The 24,972-nt window shown below is 45.1% G+C and overlaps 1 protein-coding gene and 1 long non-coding RNA gene across 6 annotated transcripts in view; one reads left to right on the forward strand and one right to left on the reverse strand.

The window, feature by feature from the left end:
• Positions 1-24,972, reverse strand: part of LOC146035383 (semaphorin-3F-like) — a 103,713-nt gene that overhangs the window by 37,727 nt on the left and 41,014 nt on the right. The gene's annotated exons all lie outside the window — the stretch shown is intronic.
• Positions 5,933-23,575, forward strand: LOC146036556 (uncharacterized). 2 transcript variants are annotated; one of them, XR_014460847.1, is made up of 4 exons: positions 5,933-5,972; positions 12,382-12,420; positions 14,124-14,205; positions 23,274-23,575. It is a non-coding gene; the product is annotated as an uncharacterized LOC146036556 (long non-coding RNA). The 2 variants fall into 2 exon arrangements; XR_014460848.1 differs by lacking the exon at positions 5,933-5,972 and adding an exon at positions 11,855-11,974.

A 24,972-nucleotide genomic window follows, 5' to 3' on the forward strand; every position in this document is an offset into this window, starting at 1 on the left:
TACAATGGGCATATTTACCATCCAGATGCCTAAGACTTGTGCTGCGCTCCAGACATGGCTTCTATCAGCGCTGTGTCTGCTCAGCCCGCATTGTACAACATCAGCAGTCTCCCGGTGCTGCTATCCCTGTGGCTGCACTCCACTCCTGCTTATCATCCCCGATGTCCAGCTCCGCCATCGGTACTACTCACATCGGTGCATTGATAACTATCACCATCAGTGCTGCATCAGCGACTTCCTACTTGATCGTCTGGTCGATGTTCCCTACCATCTGTGCCTCCATATCATGACCCATCTCCTCTAGTATTCATCTGCTTCACAGTGGTCAGTATTCCATCGTTGACAGTCCACCTGCATTATCCAATTATATTCTGGTCTTCCTCTGGTCTACCATATATGCTCTGGACTCCATCAGTGTTATTACATTGCACCAGCCTTTTACCACCTATGCTATACGTTGTTGGACTTCATCAGTGTGCATACACTGCAGCTTATATAGAACGAGGGCCGCATAGGCTCAAGTGCATTTAAGAGCCTGGGAATTTGTAGGTGACTAATAAAGTTGTTGAAGAAGCAAGGTGCTGTGGGAGAAATCTAAGGCAGCAGGGTCATGGGACTTTGGGTCAATCGGTAGCTTTTGGGAGGCAGCTTGAGGAGGGGTATATAGGGGATAGCTTGACGGGTAGCACTTCCTCTTGGAGTCCGGATCCCCACCCTCCCTCCCCTTTCTTCTTTACACTTTTGTGCTACCTTGCCTACGGGCTATCCAAACAATTTGATTACACAATTTTAATACTTAAAATCGGCGAGAAGTCGTTCTCGACCAGCAGTCGGGTGAGGTGTCAGACGGTCACCCTGCGGTATTGCCCCCCTTTGTCAGGACGGTGGGCGAGTCCCGAATTGGGCGGGGACGGTGGACACTTCCTGGAAGTGTCCGTGCCATACCTTAGAAGGGGCGGTAAGCCGTCATGGTGCAGGCTGTACCTTACGTAAGGGGTGTTTTGTTAGATTGGAGCGTTGTAGTCGCTACCATTGGCATACACATCTGACTGGTGCTGGTCTCAAGTGCTTTTCTTGGCCATCCCTTTTGATAGACAAATAAGGGTCATACGCCCACAATAAATATTGTGACCAGTTTAAACTTATGCCATGGTTGTCCAAGTCGTTATTTTTAGTTAAGGTGTCCTGTGTGATTTATTTCTAGGCACTTAAGGTTAAGTTAAGGTATAGGCCAAGCAACATAATTCCTTAGGCGCCTTATTACCATCGCTAGCTACTGTTATTATTAATGCGTATTCTCTACTGCCTGTGATCTCCTGCAATACCTTACCATTATCCAAAGTCTTCAGTTTGATATTGTCTTCTGTGGTCAATAAAGACTTTTATGCTGTGGTCACGTCTTGCTACTGTCCGAGGGTCTCTGGCATGCACAGTATGAAGGATCCCAGGTATCAGTACCAGCCAGTCCCTATGCCTGTAGTTATTTCCAGCCAGGATCTAACCACAGGTGTGACAGTCCCCATGAAAATGGTAGTAGTTCCCATGGGAACACGGGCGGGCCAATGCCTGGTCACAGGACGTCAGATTTAATTACAGTTAATGACATCTAAGAAATAAAAATCGACTTGTTATCTTAAATCTCTACTGGGATAATTCAAAAGAAAAATACTCATTTAAATGAATGAATGAAATGTCCTGAATCAGCCGATCTGACTACCAGCTATGTATGGTTTATTTATATAATATTTCTATGGAAGTTGTGGTTCCAAGTCCTATCTTGGCCAACTGAGCATGCCACAAAAGTTACTCTCACTTGGGATTGCAGAAGTTATGACTGCACAGATGCTAGAAATATACATTATTTTTCTTTATTTTTTGACAAAAAACTATTCTTCAGCGGATTAGAGGAGCCCCAAACCCCCCCTCACCTTACTGTTGTCGGTTGCCTACTCAATTAATTGCATTTACACAAATGAATTCCTGCCCTCCGGCAAGAATCTATTTTTCCGTTGCTTCTGAGAGCATGGAGAGGGTTCTGCAAGGATACTTTATGCCCCAGGCAAAACTTCAGCATTATGCTGCGGACCTCCAGAAAATATACATTTATGCAGCAGCGTAAGAGCTAAGTACTCGCCTCACTGACTCTCTAGATGGTTTCCATGGCAGCAGCCCGAATTGGGAAACACAACAGCAAGCATCCTTAGAAAAGATTTGCACTTTTGCCTTTTCAACTTCAAAGTCATATCAAGTATCCCCAATAGACAGCAGTGACTCAATTCTATATTTTCTACAGTGTGCCAATACCGTGCATCCCTATGGGCTAGAAACATTGGGGGTAATTCAGGTTGGCTCATAAAGGCCATTTCCCTCTTTAACATGGAAGGGGATGTGTAACGAAAACACATACCGTCACTTGTCTCCGCATCAGGAGAAATCATTCTAAGGTCGCCGACCATCCCATGATTTCTCCCGCCTTTAGCAAATAAAAGTCAGTGGCTGCCGAGATAAGGATGGGATGGGCGGCTAATGTCCTGTGATGTCAACCACCCGCCCTCGGCAGGAATCGGATCACCCTCCATACCGATGGGAACACCTAGCGTTTTCATGGGGACGCCCCAGGCCTACTGCGATTCTTGCGCAACGGCTTGGCCAATACGCAAGTCGCCGAAGCCATTCGTAAAGGGGACCTGCGCATGAACAGAGCCCCAATCATTGGAACAGGGCCGAACTCGGCACCATCGGAATGATTAAGAATTACCCCCTTGGTTTGCTAATGGACAAAACCATGCTGCACTGCAGGGGGGGGGGGGGAGAGATGTAACATGTGCAGAGAGAGTTACATTTGGGTGAGTTATTTTGTTTCTGTGCAGAGTAAATACTGGCTTGCTTTATTTTTACACTGCAATATAGATATCAGTTTGAAGTACAAACCCCACTCAAATCTAAATCATGTTACATCTGGCCCACCTGCAGTGCAGCATGGTTTTCCTTTAGCAAAACCAATGTGCTTTTCGAGCCAACCTGAATCACCCCCATTAGGTAGGCATTTGGGACCTGATTCATGTTTCCACGAACTTGCCTATTTATCTGCAAATTTTTAGGCTACAGAATCGTAAATCATTGCAAGTGAAAAAAGACAGACGCCCACCAAAATCACAAACTCATTCACAATTGCGTACACATTCACAGCCTATACGAGAAAATGAGGAACACCGATTGTAGCCCTATGACTATACAGACTGGCCACAGAACTAGTGACGCAGGAGCCACGCATTTGCACGTACGAGCGAGCAGTGGATGGCAGATACACCCCCTAGAAACAGTCAGGATACTCCTGCAATTTTCCAACCGCTATCCATTAACACCTCCAAAGGGTCACTTGCTGTCAATCACTTCTCCATGAAATCCTGCTTGCAGCAGCTTAGCATATGCAATCCTTAAGAAATGCAAATTCAAGAGGAGGTGCAAACTTCTCCCTGCCTGCATTTGCGATCGCATCAAACTGCAATGCGATCGCAGTTTAATAGCAACAACGCGACCATTGGTTGCGATGTCCCTCTGTGACTGCAGCCTAACTGTAACCTAACTCAGACTGCCTGCCGCAGGGCGGCTTGTGAGGCTACGGAAAACACTCCTCGTGTCGCAGTTCTTGGCCCGACCAATCCTGGAAAGCTGGACTACCCGTGAACGCCTCTGCCTGAGTGTGCACTCACAAGCCTTAAATAGAACAACCAATCGGCTGGTATTATACAAATGATGCCCTCACTGTTCGTTACTGTTTCTCTAGCAGTTCCAACAGTCCTGCACTTACCATCCCCTGTTTTTGGAGTTTATGTGCAGACTGACTTTTATGTGTTTTCCCTTAATAAGCTGTATTACGCTATTCCACACTTTTTCTACTTGCATGTACCTGCATCAACGGGACAATAACAAATAAGGTGGACAGCTTATCCGTATAGCCTCCAATTGAATTTCAGGCATTAGGAACGCCTTATTTTTATGGAAAGTGATATTTCCCTTGTAGCGCTTATGAGGGATCGCTCACTGTTGGCTGTTGTAATAACTGGATGCAGGTTACAGCAGAACGCAAGTGGTGAGACGCAGGTGCCTGCACTAGTAGTCGGGGACACACACAAAACAACTACTGTCAAATATTATCTGCACCAGTACTAGCCTTGCTAAGAAACAATCCAATGGGTGTGGGTCATAGGGTTGACACAATTAAGGTTGACAGCCAATAGGTCGACCACTATTGGTCAACATGCAAATGGTTGACACATGATCAAGGTTGACGTACATTAGGTCGACATGGTCAAACGGTCGATTCAAGCAAAAGGTTGCATGCCTCGCTGCACTCGTTGGCACACTACTGGGATGGTAAAGTATGAACAAGCACTTTTGGGGGGGGGGGGAATAGTGAAAAACCCATGTTGGCATTGCTCATGTTGACCTTTTTCATGTGATATACAGATGTGCCCTCATAAATCATTGCAGCGGTCTCGCCAAATCAGAATCTACTTATTTAGCACCTTCTAGAATGTAATAGATAAGATCTGATTGGTTGCTATGGGCAAGATCCTGTCTTCAACAGAACTCTCATCTTAGCATATTTACCCCTAAATGTGCTAGGATGCTGCAGCTTTTTTCCCCAACACATATTCTGTTGTGCTACAAATACAGACTCAGTGCCACACCATGTACAAGACTTAGGGGTAGATTTATTATTATGTGCATAAGGTTCTTTATTAATGCACTTTCGCTTCACCACTTTATCGTGGTGAAGCTGCAGTGTAAATCGCCTGAATGTATTATTTTATAATTGTTCGTTATGGGAGTGCGTTATCCCCTCCCATCGGCGATACGCATCCTCCCATTATGTGTGTGCGCTCCTCCCGGCTGTGTCTTCTGCGCATGCGCCGGTTTCCCTGACACGAGATGTGTCACAGGCGCAGTTTTCCTTGTTCGGCGCTGCTTGTTGGTCTCCGGTGTCTTGAAATGAAAACAGCACATGTGCCGGGTAATGTTCGCCTGGGTTGATGTATACCTGGCGCATGCGCTGTTTTCATTTCAAGGTGGCGGAGACCCGCAGCACCGGAAATTTCTGGTGAAAAGAAGAGGAGAGCACATGCCCACAAATCAGTTTAATAAATAAGGTAGGAGGCAGGCTCCTACTATGACATAACGTCCCTGCGCTATGCCACCTGCCCCGCATTGCCACACATTAAACACCCGCATCACGGGTGTCATAGATCAGGGGAAGCGATATCCCCTGTCATAACGCACGGGGAAAGCGCATATTCCCCTGATTGTTACTTGATAAATCTACCCCTTAGGGCTTTATTCTGGTTCACTCCTTGTAAAATGTGCAGAAAAAATGAGATTTGGGTGAGTTATTTTTTTTCTGTGCAGGGAAAATACTGACTGCTTTATTTTTACACTGCAATATAGATCTCGCTTTGAAGTAAAACCCCACGCAAAACTAACTCTATGCACAAGTAACATCTACCCCACCTGCAGTGCACATGGTTTTGTCCATCTAAGAAGGAATTTGCCAGAAGGAGCAGGGCCGGAGCTTCCATTAGGCAGCTTTAGGCAGCTGGCCACTAGAGGGCGCCTCTTCTTCAGCCCAACATCTAAATTGAGTATATTAGTGGCAGGAGCGAGTTCCGTGAATAGCTGCCTGTTTTCTTCAGGCGCGCACGCAGGGGGAAGGGGGTTCCAAGTACATAGAACCCCCCCCCCCCCGGTCACCGATATATCGGTCGTGGTCCCGATGTTTGCGCGGTGGGTCTGAGGTGCTTCTGAGTGTCACTCTGGCTCATTCCCTGCTGCGGCTGCCATCTATCACACGAAGTTGCAGCCGCTGGCAGGCAGGGGGAGCACTGGCAGCTCCTCTCAGGCTGTTGTCATGTGTTTACAGCTTGAGAGACAAGGGGACTGAGGACTGGAGCTCCGCGGCACTGCTGATAACTGTGAGTCGAGGCAGGGGCAGACTGACTGTGTGTGTTTGTGAAAGGGGAATACATTTCACTGACTGCGGAGGCTGTGCTGAAGTGAGAAGGGGGGACGGGCTGGCTGTTTGTGACTGGGATTGTCTGCAGGCATACTGACAACTGTGTGGGGAAAACATTTGACTGACATATCTGCCTATTGGGTGAGGCTGTGCAATAGGGGATCTGAATATATGACATGTCTGTCTATGGGGGGAGGGGGTGCTGTGCTGGATGGGGTCTCAGATCTCCCTCCAGCATAGCCCCCCATAGGCAGACATATGGGGAGGGCGGCAGGAGAAATATATTTATGAAGTTCACGGTTGCGTGTATGTGTCTGATTTATTAGTAAAATGGGTAATTGGTGATGGGGGGGGGGGGGCGGGGCGGCGTGCAGAAGGCAGAAGTTTTGCCTAGGGTGCTGTAAAACCTTGCATCGGCCCTGAGAAGGAGTGAACCAAAATAAGGCCCTTAATCAGTACAGTCTCCTGGTTAGCCCTAGTCGCTTCGTATTACAAGAGATGCCCATGGCAGCTGCAGAGGAGCTGGCGGCTGACTCTCGCCCGGAATCTCTTGCTGCATGACATATTAAGGAAACATGTATGAGGACACATCTGTACAGGCAAGTCACAGAAAAATGTCTTGTTTCTTTAAATCTGACATATTGGCATTGTTACAAGTTAAACATTATTCTGTGAAGTGATTAAACGTAAGAAATTGGACAAATTCTTTGAATTCACGGATACTGAAACCTCCCTTGAAAAAGAAAACTATTTCTATGTATTTGGACTTTCTTTCCGTGGCCCGATAAGAAATTAAAACCAGATATTATGTAATGCTTGTCCCACTTCCAAGAAATGACTCAGGACACATTTCTACCTGTAAACATGTAGAAACCATAAAGTGCAGTCAGTGACATAAAAGGAGCCAAAACAAGGTTTCTGCAACACCATCTACTGGCTAGCTGAGGTAATGCAGCAATGTACTTACAGTAGATTAAGCAAGGGCTGTATAGGCATGAGGGTATTTAAGAGCCTGTGAATTTTGTGATTGTCCTAATAAAGTTGTTGAATAGCTCATTACCCATAGAAGTGCATGTGATTGATAGTTAGAGTAGCCAATTAGGTAGAAAAGGGGTGGTAGCTTATGCAGGGGTATATAAAGGGGAGTCAGATGATGCTGCTTCCTCTTTGAGTCTGGATTCCCACCCTCCCTCCCTTTTTCAATTGCTACCTGGCCTTTCGGCCTTCACCTAATTTGGCTTTACAAAAATTAATTAATAATTGGCGGGAAGGCGCTCTCGACCAGCGGTAAATTTTGAGGTACAGGTGGTCACTGTGCGGTATTGCCCCCCTCTTCCAGGATGGCTGGTGAGTCCTGCCCCCCGAGGGGGGACGTTGGCCACTTCCTTAAAGTGTCCTCGCCATGCCATAGGAGGGGCGGTAAGACCGTCACAGCGCGGGCTGTGCCTTAAATTCAATGGGGGCGGTTCATCGCCCCTGGTTATAAGTTGGGGCGTTGTAGTCGCCGCCAATACTAACATTTTTTACCTGAGCCGGTCTCCAAGCGCTTTCCTGGCTATCCCTTTCGATAGGGTCATACCACTTAATAAATATTGTCGACCTTTTAACTTATGCAGTTGTTGTCCGTGTGATTGTTTTAGAATAAGGTGTCCGGTGTGATTCTTTCTAGGGGTAATTTAAGTTAAGGTAAATGTCAGTCATGATAATTCAATAGGCGCCTTATTACTGCTCAGGTATCTTTTCAGACAATGGTAGTTCTATTCCCCCAGTGACACAGTAACAAACAAATGGAGTACTGCAGTTGCATCCTTTAACCTTCTTGGAGACTGCATTAAAGAGACATGAAGCTACAGTAATAAATATTTGTATTCCTATTGGCAGTGACGTGCGGTGAGGGCAGTGATTGGTCATCTTGCCTGGAGGCAAGATAAATATTGGTGCCCCCCCCCCCCCCCCAACACACAGCACCTTTTATACAAATATGTGTGTATGTAGCAATGTTATGTATATTATGTTTAAAATAAAGATAGTGTGATGTCTATGGTCCTGCTAAGAGGGGGAGTCATCCTCAGAAGCGATATGGATGGCTTTCAATGAGCTGATTCAAACTTGCTGGGGAGGAGAGGTGCCCCCTTGGAGGCAGGAGCCCAGTGGCAGATGATTCCAATGCCTCCCAGAGTTACGCCTCTGACCATATCATAATGCCAATGCCTCCCTGGCAGTCCATGCTTCTACCCATACATCCTGGCATTTTAGAGCTCAATTAGGGGGTTTGAAAAGCAAATTCCAACAACTGACAGGACTTCTGAGCCAAGAAAAGTCTGATGGACATGTTGATTGTGCAGAAGACTCCTGTGGCTGTCTCTGACTACGTATGCGGCCCTTGTACCAAGCCAATGGCGTTCTGTGGGTTTCAGCTGATCTGTCCAACTGGCAAACATCAGGATTTGGCTTCTGTGTTTTGTCCACACACTTAAATACAATAGAGATGCGGCCGGCCAAATAGCTGCCAGACGGAATTGGGACTTTGCAACTAAGGAGTGTGAAATGTAATCAGGAAAAGGGAATCCCCCCCCCCCCCTCACACACACACACACACACACACACACACACACACACACACACCCTTCCGCATGGAAAAGCCTTCTGCTGCATACACTCCTTAAAGTTAGTAGCGAAGAATGTGGGGCAGACATTCTAAGGAACATGCTAGCACTCAGCAGCATGCAGCAAGCAACTAGAGATCATTTTCAAATACAGTTCTATTCCAAAATCATTTAGGGCCCCATTTATCATTGATCACATTTACAATGCAATCTGGGTGGAATATTACCGCCCAAGATCGCATTGTAAAATGCGATCATTTCACCCCAATGTATCACCTGCTATGCGCAGGGACAGGGCTCCGAAAAGAGCCCGTCCCTGCGATGCCCGGAGCCGGAAGCCGGGGGGGTCTGCGCATGCGCAGTTATGTGCTAACCCCCCGGTGACCCCGCTGACCACACTGATGCCCGGGCAGTGCGATGTGTAGCCATAGGCTACAATGGGCTATCCCCATATCAGAATGGCGATAACCCAGGGGTGCGAAGCCGGGCTGCCCGATGTTGATACATCGGGCAGCTTTGCATCCCCCATAGAAACCTATAGGGGATGTGGCCAGTGGCGCTGCAGGGGGGGATCGCAGCAGGGATTGGAGATTCCTGCTGCCGTCCCCTGTGATACATTAGGGCAGTGGTTCCCAAACTGTGTGCCGTGGCTCCCTGGGGTGCCTCGGGACACTTGCAGGGGTGCCACGGGTTGGTGGACCAGGACCAATTCACATTATTTATGATCAATTATTTATGGACAAAACCAGTGCTGGTGGCTTCCAATCATAAGATGTGTACAATCAGAAGCAAATCCTGCCATTTAACATATAACTGAACCAAATAAGCACATATAAACACAATCTTCTTCACAAATCACAAATCACAATTTTATATATATTTATTTGGGCCTAGAGGTGCCGTGGAAAAATTCTGATACTCTAGGGTGCCGTGATTTGAAAAAGATTGGGAACCCCTGCATTAGGGTGATACATAATATTTGTGGCTAACCCCTGAAAATGGGTGTTTTCGGGGATTTAGCCGCAAATATTACTTGATAAATGCGGCCCAAGACCAGGCATGGTTATCCTGTGGCTTTACAGCTGTTATGAAACTACACATCCCAGTATGCCTTGCCACAGTTTAGCATTCCGTAATAGCAAAACTTTGGCAAAGCATGCTGGGACTTGTAGTTTCCCAACAGCTGGAGAGCATTACTCAAAATGCTCTGCAAATCTCCGTGTCTAAGCCCCATACATTGGGGATACTGTATGGCTGATATTTTTTAGCTATTAGTGTGGACAAAGATAACTTTTAGTTACTCTTCGACAGATTGCCCTTTGCAAATTCTGCCATTTTTACTTGGACAGGTACTTAACGACCTGACAGAAGTTGTCTGTGTTTTAGAGATAGCGTGTCGCCTAAGCAGCAAATAGGATTCTTGTAAGACAATTCATGAGCTTTCTTGGTAAGACTTGCAATGAAGTTTGCCAGTATCTTGTAATTGTGTACATGATAAGTACAACGATTTCATGCCAAGAATCAGCCTATGTTTACAGACATTGTGGCTGTATAATCCAGCTGTTCTGAGCGTGCCGATTAACCATGAATTGCCACAAGAAGCTTACAGTAGGGTCTCTCATCCCCAATATTTAATCATTTAATTTGGGGATGGGGGTCGGGGGGTAATAGGAGGCAGGAAGGGTTGTTTTTTTTTTTTTTTTTTTGCCAACTAGTAGCAGAAAGAGAGAGCTGCCTAATGGGGCATACACACAGGGAGAGTCAGATGTGTTCTGAGCAATTTAGGGCCTGATTCGGTCTATACTTTTATCCTGGACATAGATGGCCGAAAATGGGGTGGGCACTGACGCCATGTGACGTAAGCTGCCCACCCCAAGCATGTATCGACACGTCTGAGTCTGTAGGGGTACGCACAGGGTTTTTATGGGAACACCAATTAAATGCTGGGCGTTCCGCTGCTTCCCATCCACCATTTAGCAAATGGCCCGGTGAGTTTGAGACTCTCCAAAGCCATTTGCTCCCGGGGTTTGCGCATGAGCAAATTCCAACCATTGGGGATGGGGACGAGTTCGGCCTGCTGCGAGCGGGTCTGAATCGACCCCTTAGTGTGGTACATTTCCCGCAGTCTAGATCTCCCATACACACTGAGAGATTTACATAAGTGTTCTACGTGCCAGCAGCCACTAGATGGCGCCCAACTGTGCAATTCAAGTGTTGCTCCTCTTGGACGCATGCAGCCATCGGTGCTGACGTTACTGTTATGGTGTTACGTCATTTTGATGGGCTGGAAACAAATGAATTATAAAATGATAACATTAATGTAAAAACTGTAAATGACAAATGAATGCTAAATGGAAAATATTTTATGTATCGGTTTCTTATATTGTTTAATATATAATACATTTATTGTCTAACAGGGTTAACGGATGTCAATGGCCCTGCCAGTGGCATTTGCAATGGCGGGGTTGCAGCACAGTCTAGCTTTCATTCGGGGGTGAAACACCAACAGCCAGCAAGTCCCGGAAAGATGTTTGGGGTGGCAGTTGGTGCGGCTCCCCTAATGAATTTTGGACTGAGCAACAGCCACACCTTCGCAACTGCCAGAGGCAAGGAAGTCCAGGAATGGAGCATTTTTTACCTAATGGAATAAGGCATTATGATGTACCCTTACTTAAACCATAGCCATACTCCTGGAAGATTTAGGAGACCCCCAGAAGTAAGGATGGCTCTCCAGCATCCCACACACTTCCTAATGGGTGTAAAGCCAGGAACTGTGAATCATTGGGCAGGGGCCAGCGAGACCGGATTCAATTAATTCACTCCATTCAAATTCATGATTTTTGGAAGAATATCTCAATGGGGTGGGGCTTAAAGACACAAAGCGTCCAGCCCAGACCCCATAGCTTTAATTCCAATAGGGAGACCTTAACTACTCAACCTATAGCATGGAAAACCAATGTTATGTGTCCTAATCATAAGGTCAAGGCCCCCTGATGGAGACCATTTATACAGAAATGGTTCTACTGATATATGTTATAGCATTTGTGAGCGAACTGCATATTCATTTGAGAACATTATTTTTAACTGTGGCAGTTTTTTTTTTTTTTTTTTAAACACATCATCATCATATAATTAATTTCCATGCGCAGATTGCCCCTAATAAGGCACAGCCACTTCCTGTCATTATGACATTCCAGATGCCAGGGTGATGTCACAGGCTGCTGCACTTTCAGCCTTTTGATTGGAAGTTTCAGTGTAGAAAGGATAAAAATGTTTTTCTCTGGTCAACTGTCAATTTTGTTATTAAGTTTATTAATTATGCCTGGAAAAGAACAACCTACTGCGGCGACTGAAGGTAAGTGTTATCATTCTTATAAGAGAAGATTATTACTAAGAAGAAAGAAATCATATTATTTAGCCGATAAAAGACAGACACATGTACATCTCAGCAGATACAGACATACAGGACATAACACACAACATACAACAGGTGGTATTTCATACCCTACCATCCACTGGGGTGTGATGGTAGAATAAAATAGTGCCCGCGAGTACAGAGAGGGGATGTGGTGCACTTTTTTAGTGTCCATGTATGTACTATGTAAATACTGTACGTGTGCGCTATATAAGTAACTGGTAATAATAAATAACACTAAGGAAATCTCATGTCACAGTATCACTTGGCAAAGTGATTATTGCGCATTATTTATACTTAACTACACACATTGCTTTATCTTCTATATTCTCTATGTGTTTCCACAGGCAACGCCACTACCCTGAGGACTGAAAGCTGGGACACAGGTACTGTACACGTAACAGCATATATGTGCAATGTGTCAGTAATAGGAATTAGTGGGGACAGGGGCAGCACCTGTGGGGGGTGTAAGTCATACTTACTGACTTTTTTGTCTCCTCTCCGGGAGAAGCCCAGAGAGGAGACCAGATACTGCAGACAGGAGGGGTGGGACTTGGCTAATGTCAGCAAACCTCACCCCCATGCCACTCAAACGCGGCAATTTGCAGGTCTGCGGATTGGGGGAGGGGCTAAAATGACGCAAAATAATGCGATTCGTGTCATTTTAGCCCCGCCCCTTTGCCGTGGACCCGCAAAACCCTGGAGTTGGAGGGTAAGGGGGCTTCAGGGGCAAAGCTGGAGACTTGCCTACCTTCCCGGGGGGCCGGTAGTTGGACCTGATTTTCGGGAGCTTCCCGGCCATTCCGGGAGGAAAGGCAAGTACTGTATTAGTTACATCTGCAGCTGGGTGACCTGTAATGTTCTACTTATAGGATTGTGCTTACAGGTATGTGCATAGGTCAGCTTAGTGCTGCTGTATATAGGCCCTTATTCTGGTTCACTCGCAAACGCAAATTCCTTCTCAAATTTAAAAAACCATGTTCACTGCAGGTGGGGCAGATGTAACTTTTGCAGAGGATTAGATTTGGGTGGGGTTTTACTTCAAACTGATATCTATATTGCAGTGTAAAAAATAAAGCAGTCAGTATTTTCCCTGCACAGAAACAAAATAACTCACCCAAATCTAATTCTCTCTGCACATGCTACATGTGCCCCCCCTGCAGTGCACATGGTTTTGTCCATTTGAGAAGGAATTTGCCTTTGCAAGTGAGCCAGAATAAGGGCCATCATTTATTATCTGTTGCGGAGCGTACAGTGTAGGGCATTCCCAGGTTAGGATGCAGGTGACAGAGCACCTAAAGTATGGAAGCGATGGGGGAAATTATGGCCCTTATTCAGAACTGATCACAGCACAAATTCCTTCTCAAATGGACAAAACCATGTGCACTGCAGGGGGGGCACATGTAGCATGTGCAGAGAGAATTAGATTTGGGTGAGTTATTTTGTTTCTGTGCAGGGAAAATACTGACTGCTTTATTTTTACACTGCAATCGGGTCACATTGGCAATATAGATTTCAGTTTCAACACACCCAACCCAAATTTCATTCTATCTGCACATGTTACATCTGCCCCACCTGCAGTGCACATGGTTTTGCCCATTTTGAGAACAAGTTTGTACTGCGATCGGATCTGAATAAGGGCCTATATTCGCTGTGCTTTAGCATATTCTGCAGTTACCATAGTAACACTGGGCCTTATTTTGGTTCATTCTTTCTGACAAAATCCTTCTTAGATGGGCAAAACCATGTGCACTGCAGGTGGGGCAGATGTAACATGTGCAGAGAGAATTAGATTTGGATGGGGTTTTACTTCAAAGTGAGATCTATATTGCAGTGTAAAAATAAAGCAGTCAGTATTTTCCCTGCACAGAATCAAAATTACTCACCCAAATCTAATTCTCTCTGCACATGTTACATCTGCCCCCCTGCAGTGCACATGGTTTTGTCCACCTAAGAAGGATTTTGTCAGAAAGAATGAACCAAAATAAGGCCCTAAGTTATTTAATTTTGAGGATCTGATATATGTATAACATGGCTGTAAATGATATGACGCGTATATATCCAACCTGGTTCTTTTTTGCATGTGCAGATACTAAATTATTCCTGATTGCCGCTGGATGTTGTCTGGTATTGTCATTATCGTCAACAGTAGCCCTTTACATATATATATGGTAAGTTACTAATATCCTGTACCGATAATGTTACAGCTCACCTGTATAAAATCAGAATGGATGTATTACTGTATTCCTGCTACTACTGGTTTAATGGAAAGGGTTAATACTTAAGTGGCCAATCCTGGGATCGTCGGGATCCCGGTATTTGGCCTCAAAATCACCAGGAATTTGAATCTCGGGATTGGAGCTTCAAACCCTGGGATTTGGGATTAGTCTGCACGTGCACAAATTGGATTCCGGGCATTGCTGAGCACCCACTCAGAGGCTGCCTGGCTGCTCCTGACCCTGGCGTACGGTGACATCAGAGGTTACCTTGTGCAGCCCGGCACCTCACCTTTCTTCCTGCAGCCGCACTTCGCTGATTTTCTCTGTCCACCACTGACGCACCGCTCCTGCCAGCTCAACCTCTCCTTCACCCCTCCTGCCGGCTGACCCTCAGCGCCCAATGCCACACCGCTCCCCACTGGCTCCACCTCTCCACAGCACTGCTCCCTGCCGGCTCCACCATGCTGCTGATGCCCAGCCCCGCATAAGTGGGGGGGGGTTTGACCCAATCCCAGAATTTAACATTTTTTAACCCCTTCCCGACAATTGACGTACATTTACGTCATGGTCGGGAAGTACTTCCCGACACATGGCGTAAATGTACGTCATGGCATTTAACTGTCACCGCGTCTATAGACGCGGTGACAGTTTCAACATGTCTGCTGTCCCTGACAGCAGACATGTCCGTGCATGCCTAAGGGGGGCTGCGATGCCGCCCCCCCCGTCGGCGATCGCTGTGATTGGCTGTTCAGTGTGAACAGCCAATTACAGCGTTTTCGGTGTCACCGGCGAATAACGTTCGCCGGTGACATGCGATCGGAGGTGATTGGTGCTGTAAAGTACAGCACCAATCACCGCGGGGTGTAAGGGTGACACTTGTGTCACCCCACCACACCCCGCCCGCCCCCAAAGGCCGTGATTGGTCCGTCGGACCGACGGACCAATCACAGCCATGGAGGGGGGTTTAAACTAACGGTGACTGCACTGCAGACGCCATTCCGGTCTGGAATTGCGTGCAGTGCGGTCACCGTGCCTAGCTGCCGCGATATACTGACCAGAACCTTGCAAAATACTTACCTGATCCTTGCAAATATCTTGCCTGCTTCATCACTGCTTGTAGTGTGCTGGATGCTTCCTGGATCCTGTGACTTGTGACTTCCTGTGAACTTGTGCTGCTGTAATAGCGTTAGTTAGATAGAGAGAGATAGAGAGAGATAGTGTCAGAGAGTGCTATATTTTGTGCTGCTGCAGTGTGATATAGTTATAGAGAGAGAGATAGAGAGAGATAGAGAGAGATAGAGAGAGATAGAGAGAGATAGAGAGAGAGAGAGATAGAGGCCTAGTGACAGAGAGTGCTATATTTTGTGCTGCTGCAGTGTGATAGTTATAGATAGAGAGATAGAGAGAGAGAGATAGAGATAGTGACAGATTGTGCTATATATTTTTTATATAACTGACTGCTGCCCCCCCTTTTGTGCTGATCAGTATAAATTAACTGATCAGCAACTTTTTGGGGGCGCAGGTTTTTTTTTATATATATATATACCTGTCACTGCTGCTGCTGCAGTGTCATAGAGTGTTAGATAGTGAGAGATAGAGAGATAGAGAGAGATAGTGACAGAGAGTGATAGAGAGTGCTAAATTTTGTGTCTGCTGCCCCCGCCTTTTGTGCTGAGCACTATATCTGAGGTGATCAGCAACTTTTTGGGGGTGCAGAGGTTTTTTTTTTATATATATATACCTGCCAGTTGCACTGTCAGTTGCACCTGCTGCCCCTCACTGGTAATCAGTGTCGCATCACTGATCACCTTTTTTTTTTTGTGTGTGCTGTGGGGTCTTTTTTTAATTTTTTTTTTTACACACACTGTGATTTTGTGGGTGTCCTGTGGCCGCTGTGCGCTGATCAGTGACGTACATCACTGATCATCTTTTTCGGCACAGGGTTGATCTTTTTTTTTTTTTTTTTTATCAAATTCCTGTTGCCTTTGAGCGCTGTTCAGTGACGGACGTTACTGACCAACATCTGTGCTCAATTTTTGGCGCAGGACCTTTTTTTTTTTTTTTTTAACCCCTTCAATTTTTTTTTTTTAACCCCTTCAATTTTTTTTTTTTTTAACCCCTTCAATTTTTTTTTTTTGTATAAAGTATTTTTTTTTTTCTGCACTACATACACACTACTCACTACATACCCCCCTGGTTGAAATAAAGTTTGTACCCCCCCCTGCACTATACACGTGTTGAAACATTTCACTACCAGTAACACAAAAATAAAAATGGCATCCCAAATGTCATCCCAAATTTCATCCCAAATGTCATCCCAGTCATCCAGAAGAATGTATTCAGCAGAGGAGGCATATGCCATGCTTGCTTCTGATTCTGACACAGCCAGTGATGCAAGCGGGGAATTTGAAGGATTCGCCTTAAGCTCCTCTTCCTCCTCTGGTGATGAGGGACCCCCTCAAAGACGCCCCCGTAGAGCAGCTGAGACCCCCCCCAATAATTGATCTCGTATGGACCCCACCACCAGACAATTTTGAGCCCCAGGTTCCTGAGTTTTTGGCCATGCCAGGAATCCAATTTGATTCCACAGGTCTCAGAGAAATTGACTTTTTCAAATTGTTTTTCTCTGATGATTTTATAAATTTAATGGTGGACCAAACTAATTTATATGCCCAGCAGTTTATTGCTCAAAACCCCACGTCATCATTTGCTAGGTGGACCCCTGTAGATGCAGTAGAGATGATGACGTTTTGGGGTCTGGTGTTTCATATGGGCATAGTAAAAAAGCCAGAAATTAGGCAATATTGGAGTACAGATGTTCTGTACAGCACCCCATTTTACCGTATGGCCATGCCCCGGGCTCGATTTGAGACGATCCTTAAATTTTTGCATTACAACGATAATGCACAGTGCCCACCCAGAGATGATCCCACCTTTGACCGGCTATTCAAAGTCAGGCCGGTCATTGATCATTTCAGTGCCAAATTTGAAGAGATGTACATCCCAGATAAATTCATTTGCATAGACGAGTCCCTTATACATTTTAAAGGAAGGGTTAAATTCCGCCAGTACCTTCCCAGTAAGAGGGCAAGGTATGGCATAAAAATGTATAAGCTGTGTGAAAGCACCTCAGGGTACACTCACAGGTTTAGGGTATATGAAGGGAAGGACTCAAGAATTGAACCGCCAGAATGCCCCCCCTCCCTCGTAGGTGTTAGTGGAAAAATTGTCTGGGATTTAGTGCACCCCTTCCTGGATAAAGGTTATCACCTCTATGTGGATAACTTTTACACCAGCATCCCCCTGTTTAAGGCCCTTGGTTCAAGAGGTACAGCAGCTTGCGGTACTGTGCGCAAGAACCAAAGAGGCCTCCCAAAAACGCACATTGCCCAAGTAATGAGAAGGGGTGAAAGCAGGGGAATATGCACCGAAAATATGTTGTTGGTCAAATATAAGGACAAGAGGGATGTCCTTATACTGACAACAATTCACGGAGACAGTACCACCTCCGTCCCTGTACGAGGTACCAGTACCCACACCTCAAAACCTAATTGTATCCTGGATTACAATAGGTACATGGGCGGAGTGGATCTTTCAGATCAGGTACTGAAGCCGTACAGTGCCCTGCGGAAAACAAAAATCTGGTACAAGAAGCTGGCCGTGTATATCATCCAGATGGCACTGTATAACGCTTACGTGCTATTCCGTTCTACCGGCCAGAGGGGGACATTTATGCACTTTCAAGAGGAAGTCATAAAGGGCCTAATATTTGGGAACCAGCAGGCAGAGGGCCCCAGTACTTCTAGTACTGGCCCCCGTATTGTACCAGGGCAGCATTTTCCTGATGAAATCCCCTCCACTGGAAAAAAGGGCAGGACACAAAAAAGGTGCAAAGTTTGCTATAAAAAGGGAATAAGAAAGCAAACTATTTTCCAGTGTGACACTTGCCCCGACAAACCCGGCCTATGTATAAAGGAGTGTTTTAAAATATACCACACATCTATGGATTATTAGGTTCATAATTTCACCGTGCTTCGGGGGTCTTGCTAATGCCACATAGCACCCACCATTCATTCCACCAGAATCTGAGCCGCAAAATCCAAAAATCACTCCTTCCCTTCTGAGTCCTGCCATGCACCCAACTGGTATTTTTGGGTCACATGTGAGGCATTGCCGTACTCGGGAGAAATTGGGGCACAGATTTTGGGGTGCTTTTTCTCCTTCATACCTTCTGAAAATGAAAAATTTTGAGCCAGAACTGCATTTTTGTGTAAAAAAATGTAATTTTTCATTTTCACTGCCCACTTGTATCAAAATTGGTGAAACCCCTGGGGGTTTGAAATGTACACTATACCCCTAGATGAATTCCCTGAGGGGTGTACTTTGCAAAATGGGGTGACTTGTGGGGGGGTTCCACTGTATTGGTGCAACATAGCACCCACCATTCATTCCACCAAAATCTGTGCTGCAAAATCCAAAAATCACTCCTTCCCTTCTGAGTCCTGCCATGCACCCAACTGGTATTTTTTGGTCACATGTGAGGCATTGCCGTACTCGGGAGAAATTGGGGCACAGATTTTGGGGTGCTTTTTCTCCTTCATACCTTCTGAAAATGAAAAATTTTGAGCCAGAACTGCATTTTTGTGTAAAAAATGTAATTTTTCATTTTCACTGCCCACTTGTATCAAAATTGGTGAAACCCCTGGGGGTTTGAAATGTACACTATACCCCTAGATGAATTCCCTGAGGGGTGTAGTTTGCAAAATGGGGTCACTTGTGGGGGGGTTCCACTGTATTGGTGCTTTGGGGGTCTTGCTAATGCGACATAGCACCCACCATCATTCCACCAGAATTTGTGCTGCAAAATCCAAATATCACTCCTTCCCTTCTGAGTCCTGCCACTTTTTGGTCACACATGAGGCATTGCCGTACTCGGGAGAAATTGGGGCACAGATTTTGGGGTGCTTTTTCTCCTTCATACCTTCTGAAAATGAAAAATTTTGAGCCAGAACTGCATTTTTGTGTAAAAAAATGTAATTTTTCATTTTCACTGCCCACTTGTATCAAAATTGGTGAAACCCCTGGGGGTTTGAAATGTACACTATACCGCTAGATGAATTCCCTGAGGGGTGTACTTTGCAAAATGGGGTGACTTGTGGGGGGGTTCCACTGTATTGGTGCAACATAGCACCCACCATTCATTCCACCAAAATCTGTGCTGCAAAATCCAAAAATCACTCCTTCCCTTCTGAGTCCTGCCATGCACCCAACTGGTATTTTTTGGTCACATGTGAGGCATTGCCATACTCGGGAGAAATTGGGGCACAGATTTTGGGGTGCTTTTTCTCCTTCATACCTTCTGAAAATGAAAAATTTTGAGCCAGAACTGCATTTTTGTGTAAAAAATGTAATTTTTCATTTTCACTGCCCACTTGTATCAAAATTGGTGAAACCCCTGGGGGTTTGAAATGTACACTATACCCCTAGATGAATTCCCTGAGGGGTGTAGTTTGCAAAATGGGGTCACTTGTGGGGGGGTTCCACTGTATTGGTGCTTGGGGGGTCTTGCTAATGCGACATAGCACCCACCAAAATTCCACCAGAATCTGAGCTGCAAAATCCAAAAATCACTCCTTCCCTTCTGAGTCCTGCCATGCACCCAACTGGTATTTTTGGGTCACATGTGAGGCATTACCGTACTCGGGAGAAATTGGGGCACAGATTTTGGGGTGCTTTTTCTCCTTCATACCTTCTGAAAATGAAAAATTTTGAGCCAGAACTGCATTTTTGTGTAAAAAAATGTAATTTTTCATTTTCACTGCCCACTTGTATCAAAATTGGTGAAACCCCTGGGGGTTTGAAATGTACCCTATACCCCTAGATGAATTCCCTGAGGGGTGTACTTTGCAAAATGGGGTGACTTGTGGGGGGGTTCCACTGTATTGGTGCAACATAGCACCCACCATTCATTCCACCAGAATCTGTGCTGCAAAATCCAAAAATCACTCCTTCCCTTCTGAGTCCTGCCATGCACCCAACTGGTATTTTTTGGTCACATGTGAGGCATTGCCGTACTCGGGAGAAATTGGGGCACAGATTTTGGGGTGCTTTTTCTCCTTCATACCTTCTGAAAATGAAAAATTTTGAGCCAGAACTGCATTTTTGTGTAAAAAAATTTAATTTTTCATTTTCACTGCCCAGTTGTATCAAAATTGGTGAAACCCCTGGGGGTTTGAAATGTACACTATACCCCTAGATGAATTCCCTGAGGGGTGTAGTTTGCAAAATGGGGTCACTTGTGGGGGGTTCCACTGTATTGGTGCTTGGGGGGTCTTGCTAATGCGACATAGCACCAACCAAAATTCCACCAGAATCTGAGCTGCAAAATCCAAAAATCACTCCTTCCCTTCTGAGTCCTGCCATGCACCCAAATGGTATTTTTTGGTCACATGTGAGGCATTGCCGTACTCGGGAGAAATTGGGGCACAGATTTTGGGGTGCTTTGTCTCCTTCATACCTTCTGAAAATGACAAATTTGGAGCCAGAACTGCATTTTTGTGTAAAAAAAATAATTTTTCATTTTCACTGCCCAGTTGTACCACAATTGGTGAAACCCCTGGGGGTTTGAAATGTACACTATACCCCTAGATGAATTCCCTGAGGGGTGTAGTTTGCAAAATAGGGTCACTTGTGGGGGGGTTCCTAACTTTTAGCATCTTATGGTGCCTAGAAACCTACATGGTGCCTAAAAAATAATCTCATAAAAAGGAGGCTCCAAAATCAAGTAGGTGCTCCTTCTATTATGAAGCCTGTGGTTTGGTCAACGTGCACACTAGGGCCACATATAGATTATTTATGAAAACAAAATAATTGGGGGAATCAATTTTTAGTCACATTTCTCTAGTAAAATGTACTGTGTTCCTTAGAAAAATGTATTAAAATTGCAAATCTGCAAAAAAAATGAAATTTTGAAATTTCACCTACACTTTGTTTTAATTCCTGTGAAACACCTAAAGGGTTAACAAACTTCCAAAATGCTGTTTTGAATACTGTGAGGGGTGCAGTTTTTGAAATGGCATCATTTATGGGGGTGTCTCACATACAAGTCCCTCAAAGTCACATCAGAACTGAACTGGTCCCTAAAAAAATCAGTGTTTGAAATTTTCTTGAAAATTTGAGAATTTGCTATTCATATTGTAAGCCTCCTAGTGTCCAAAAAAATTAAAAGGAAGTTGAAATAATGATGGAAACGTAAAGTAGACATATGGTCTATGTTAGTTATTAACTATTTTGAGTGGTATGATTATTTGTCTCACAAGCAGAAAATTTAACATTTTGCAAATTGCTAAATTTTCCATTTTTTTCCGACATTTTGGTATTTTTCACAAAAAAACACAGACTGTATCGACGAAAATTTACCACTAACTTGAAGTACAATGTGTCACGAAAAAACAATCTCAAAATCACTGGGATAAGTAAAAGCAAAAAAAAGTTATCCCCACTTAAGTGAGACATGTCAGATTTGAAAAAAAGGGCTCTGTCAGGAACGCAAAAACTGGCTCTGTCAGGAAGGGGTTAATCCCAAATCCTGGGATTGAAAAAATGCCCCAGGATTGGCATCCCTAGTTAATACAGACACTCTGCTCTTGTCAAATGATATTATTTTACTGACACACTAATATACAGGAATATGCTATATAATATATTAGTGCAGCCAATTGAGTGACAATAACTTGCAGTCAATACCTTTTATCTAAACTCTTAGCAGGATCTGTAGAGCAGAAAGTACAACACAATTCCTCCTGCATTGCTGTACTATACTGTACTATAATATGCGGTCCTGTAATACATTATGCTACCATGTTACGCATACTTGCCTAATTTTGAAGACTAGTTTCAGGGAGATTATAGTTGGTAGTAGAATTTTGCACAGCACCCCATTGAGGGGGCGTGTCATGCTCCACACAAAGGGCGTGTCTAGTTCCATATATGGAGAGATTGTAAAAAGATATTGTGAACGTGGCACCTAGAAGTGTGGGTGTGTACTGCTACATCTGAGAGGAATCTTTTAAAATTACTTAGATCCAAAAGTAGATGAGCCCCAAAGCAGTTATACCCCTTTCCCACCAGCCTGAATTCCCGGGTTGGCCCCAGGAACAACCCGCAACTAGTGCTGGTGTGCAAGGTTCCCGGGACAAATTCCTGTGAAAATAGATAGCAGGGTTGCTCCCGTGAAACAGGCCGGTGTGAAAGGTACTTACCCGGCATCCCGGGTTGCTTCCATCTGGGAAGAGGGTTCCGGGGTCCAGGGATCTGGGCGGCGAAGTCTAGGGGTCCGGGCGTCAGGGTCCAGAATGTGGGGATCTGGCAGAGAAGACTGGGTGCTTGTATCGCTATTTGTCGGGCATTGGGGTGGGAAGAGCTGCTGGATTTGAAAGGACTGGTCAGCCAATCAGCGTCCTGCCAGTCTTTTCAAAATGCTTTCAAATTCTCCCGCCCCGCTGCCCGGCAAATAGCGATACATGCGCTCAGCTGCCGCTGCCGGATCCCCGCAGTCAGGACCCCGGACCCCACCTCCTGCTGCCCTCTCCCACCAGAAAATGCAGGGACTAGGCCGGTGTGAAAGGGGCCAACCCGGGAATGTCCTGCATGATCCAGGGACCATATTCTCAGGTAAGTCCCTGAATTTTCTGGTGTGAAAGGGGTATTAGTAAGAGCTACTATACTTAAAGGTAAAGTGCTAGGAAATGGTGCAGATGATTCAATGTAAATGTATCAATCTCTCATTCCTTTTTTCCCAAAAAATGTCAGTGCAATGTGGGCTAGGTGACATGAGGGAGAATGCTAGACTAATGAGGGAGATTGCTGCTATTTCAGGGAGTCTCCTGCAGATAGCAGGAGGGTAGGCAACTATGATGTTAAGTAATGTGCCCCTATACACTGCACTGTGACATCATATAGGATATAGAGACCCTGATGGTTTCTGCCTATGTTCGGCTACTGAGCACTTTTTTTTGTAGCTTTTGTAAGAGACCACAGGATATAAGGTCGGAACCCGACATCCAGACTGGAGACAACAGCATCGGGAGCAGTAAAGAAAAAGACATCAATGCAGAGACAGATACAGATAAAGCAGCAGAAAAAAAAACAAATACGGATCTGGTTCCTTAGTGATATGGATGATAAATCAGGAATATTACCACCAAAAGGCTACATAGACGTGGACATCGACATCAATCATCTCATTATAAAGAACAAACTGTGCCTTAATCATCAGTAAGCACAACTTCCAATCACCTTACGGTCTAAAAGTAAAAACAAAATAAACACCGATTTTGGATTGGACCATAAAAACTTACTTTTATATTTATACAAAATCAACACAAAATCAATAACCGTCTGGTAAAGCAATGAAAACACAAATAATAACAATATACAATCCGTAGAATGCCACAGCGGAATATAGTTCAAAAGTAAAAATACTGCTGCTCCTTTCTCAAATAACTCCGTATTAGCTCAACAGGTGGATGATTAGTAATTGTTAGTTAGTAATTGTTAGTTCCTTATGCTTCAAACTTTCCAATAACAGCATAATTATTAGAAACGCTGGTTATAGTTAAATGCATTTAGTTCCAAGCCACTAAGCTTTAGCTCCATTTGGTTAGTCAATCTGTTATCAGCCAGTGAAGACATTTGTAAAGATGGCAAAGACTGATAAATATACTTAGGACCTTATTCTGGTTGATTCGCAAGGCTGAGAATTCGCGGGCATGCAAGTCCACCAGACGCCACCCTACAAATACCGATACACACGCCCCCCTCCCCTCGCACGCTGCGTTCGTTCACATGGGCTGCAAATGGATGTTTAACATAAACATCCATGCCCAGGATGTGGGGGAACACCCACATCATTTGATGGCTGTCAACTATCGAGTGATGTTGAAGGCACACGCACATCTGATGTTACTCTGAGGTAACCTTAAATGTGCGTGGGCATTCAGAAGGAAGTGGGCAGGCAGCTGCCCGCCACTGGTGCCCGCATCACCGGGCGATTTCCATGGGAACTCCCAGCCCATAAAACTCTTCGCGTTTCCTTGGGCGCAACTATCCAGCTCCGCCCCACACCCCCTGGCCGCAGCTTTGGGTGCGTGCACCCAGCGAACAGTCTGTTCGACCTGGCGAACCACAAGTCACAGCATACAGAGCATTAATGGGCCCCCTTGGACCTGTAGTTCACTTGTAAAAAGAATGTTCAAATAAAAACACACACACACAAACACATAGAATAGTATAGCTTTAATACATACATTATTTTTACACTACTATACATTACCATTCCTGGCTCCAGCGGTGACTCTCCCCTGCACTGACAGCGGGGGTGAGCCGGCTCCCCTCGCACTGAGTGCAGGGTGAGATGGCTTCCCTCGCACTAATGGCAGTGGGGATCCCTGCTGTCACAGTGCTGTAAAAGCACTCAGCCATGATTGGCTGAAAGCATCTCCATTCACATTACTAAAAAGCGCACATTTCTAAAAATCTCCTTACTAAAAAATGCACTAGATCGCATGAGAATTCTGACTTCGCACCCGATTACATTTGCGAGTTTTTAAAAAATGTGTGATTTTTTTCGCATTAAATTTATTGCGATTTTAAAACATGACTAAAGATTGCACCCAATTACATTTCCCCCCTCTCTGCACATGTTACATCTGCCCCCCT

The sequence above is a fragment of the Crinia signifera genome, chromosome 9 (genome assembly GCF_055691185.1).
Source record: "Crinia signifera chromosome 9, ASM5569118v1, whole genome shotgun sequence".
NCBI classification, from domain to species: Eukaryota; Metazoa; Chordata; class Amphibia; order Anura; family Myobatrachidae; genus Crinia; species Crinia signifera.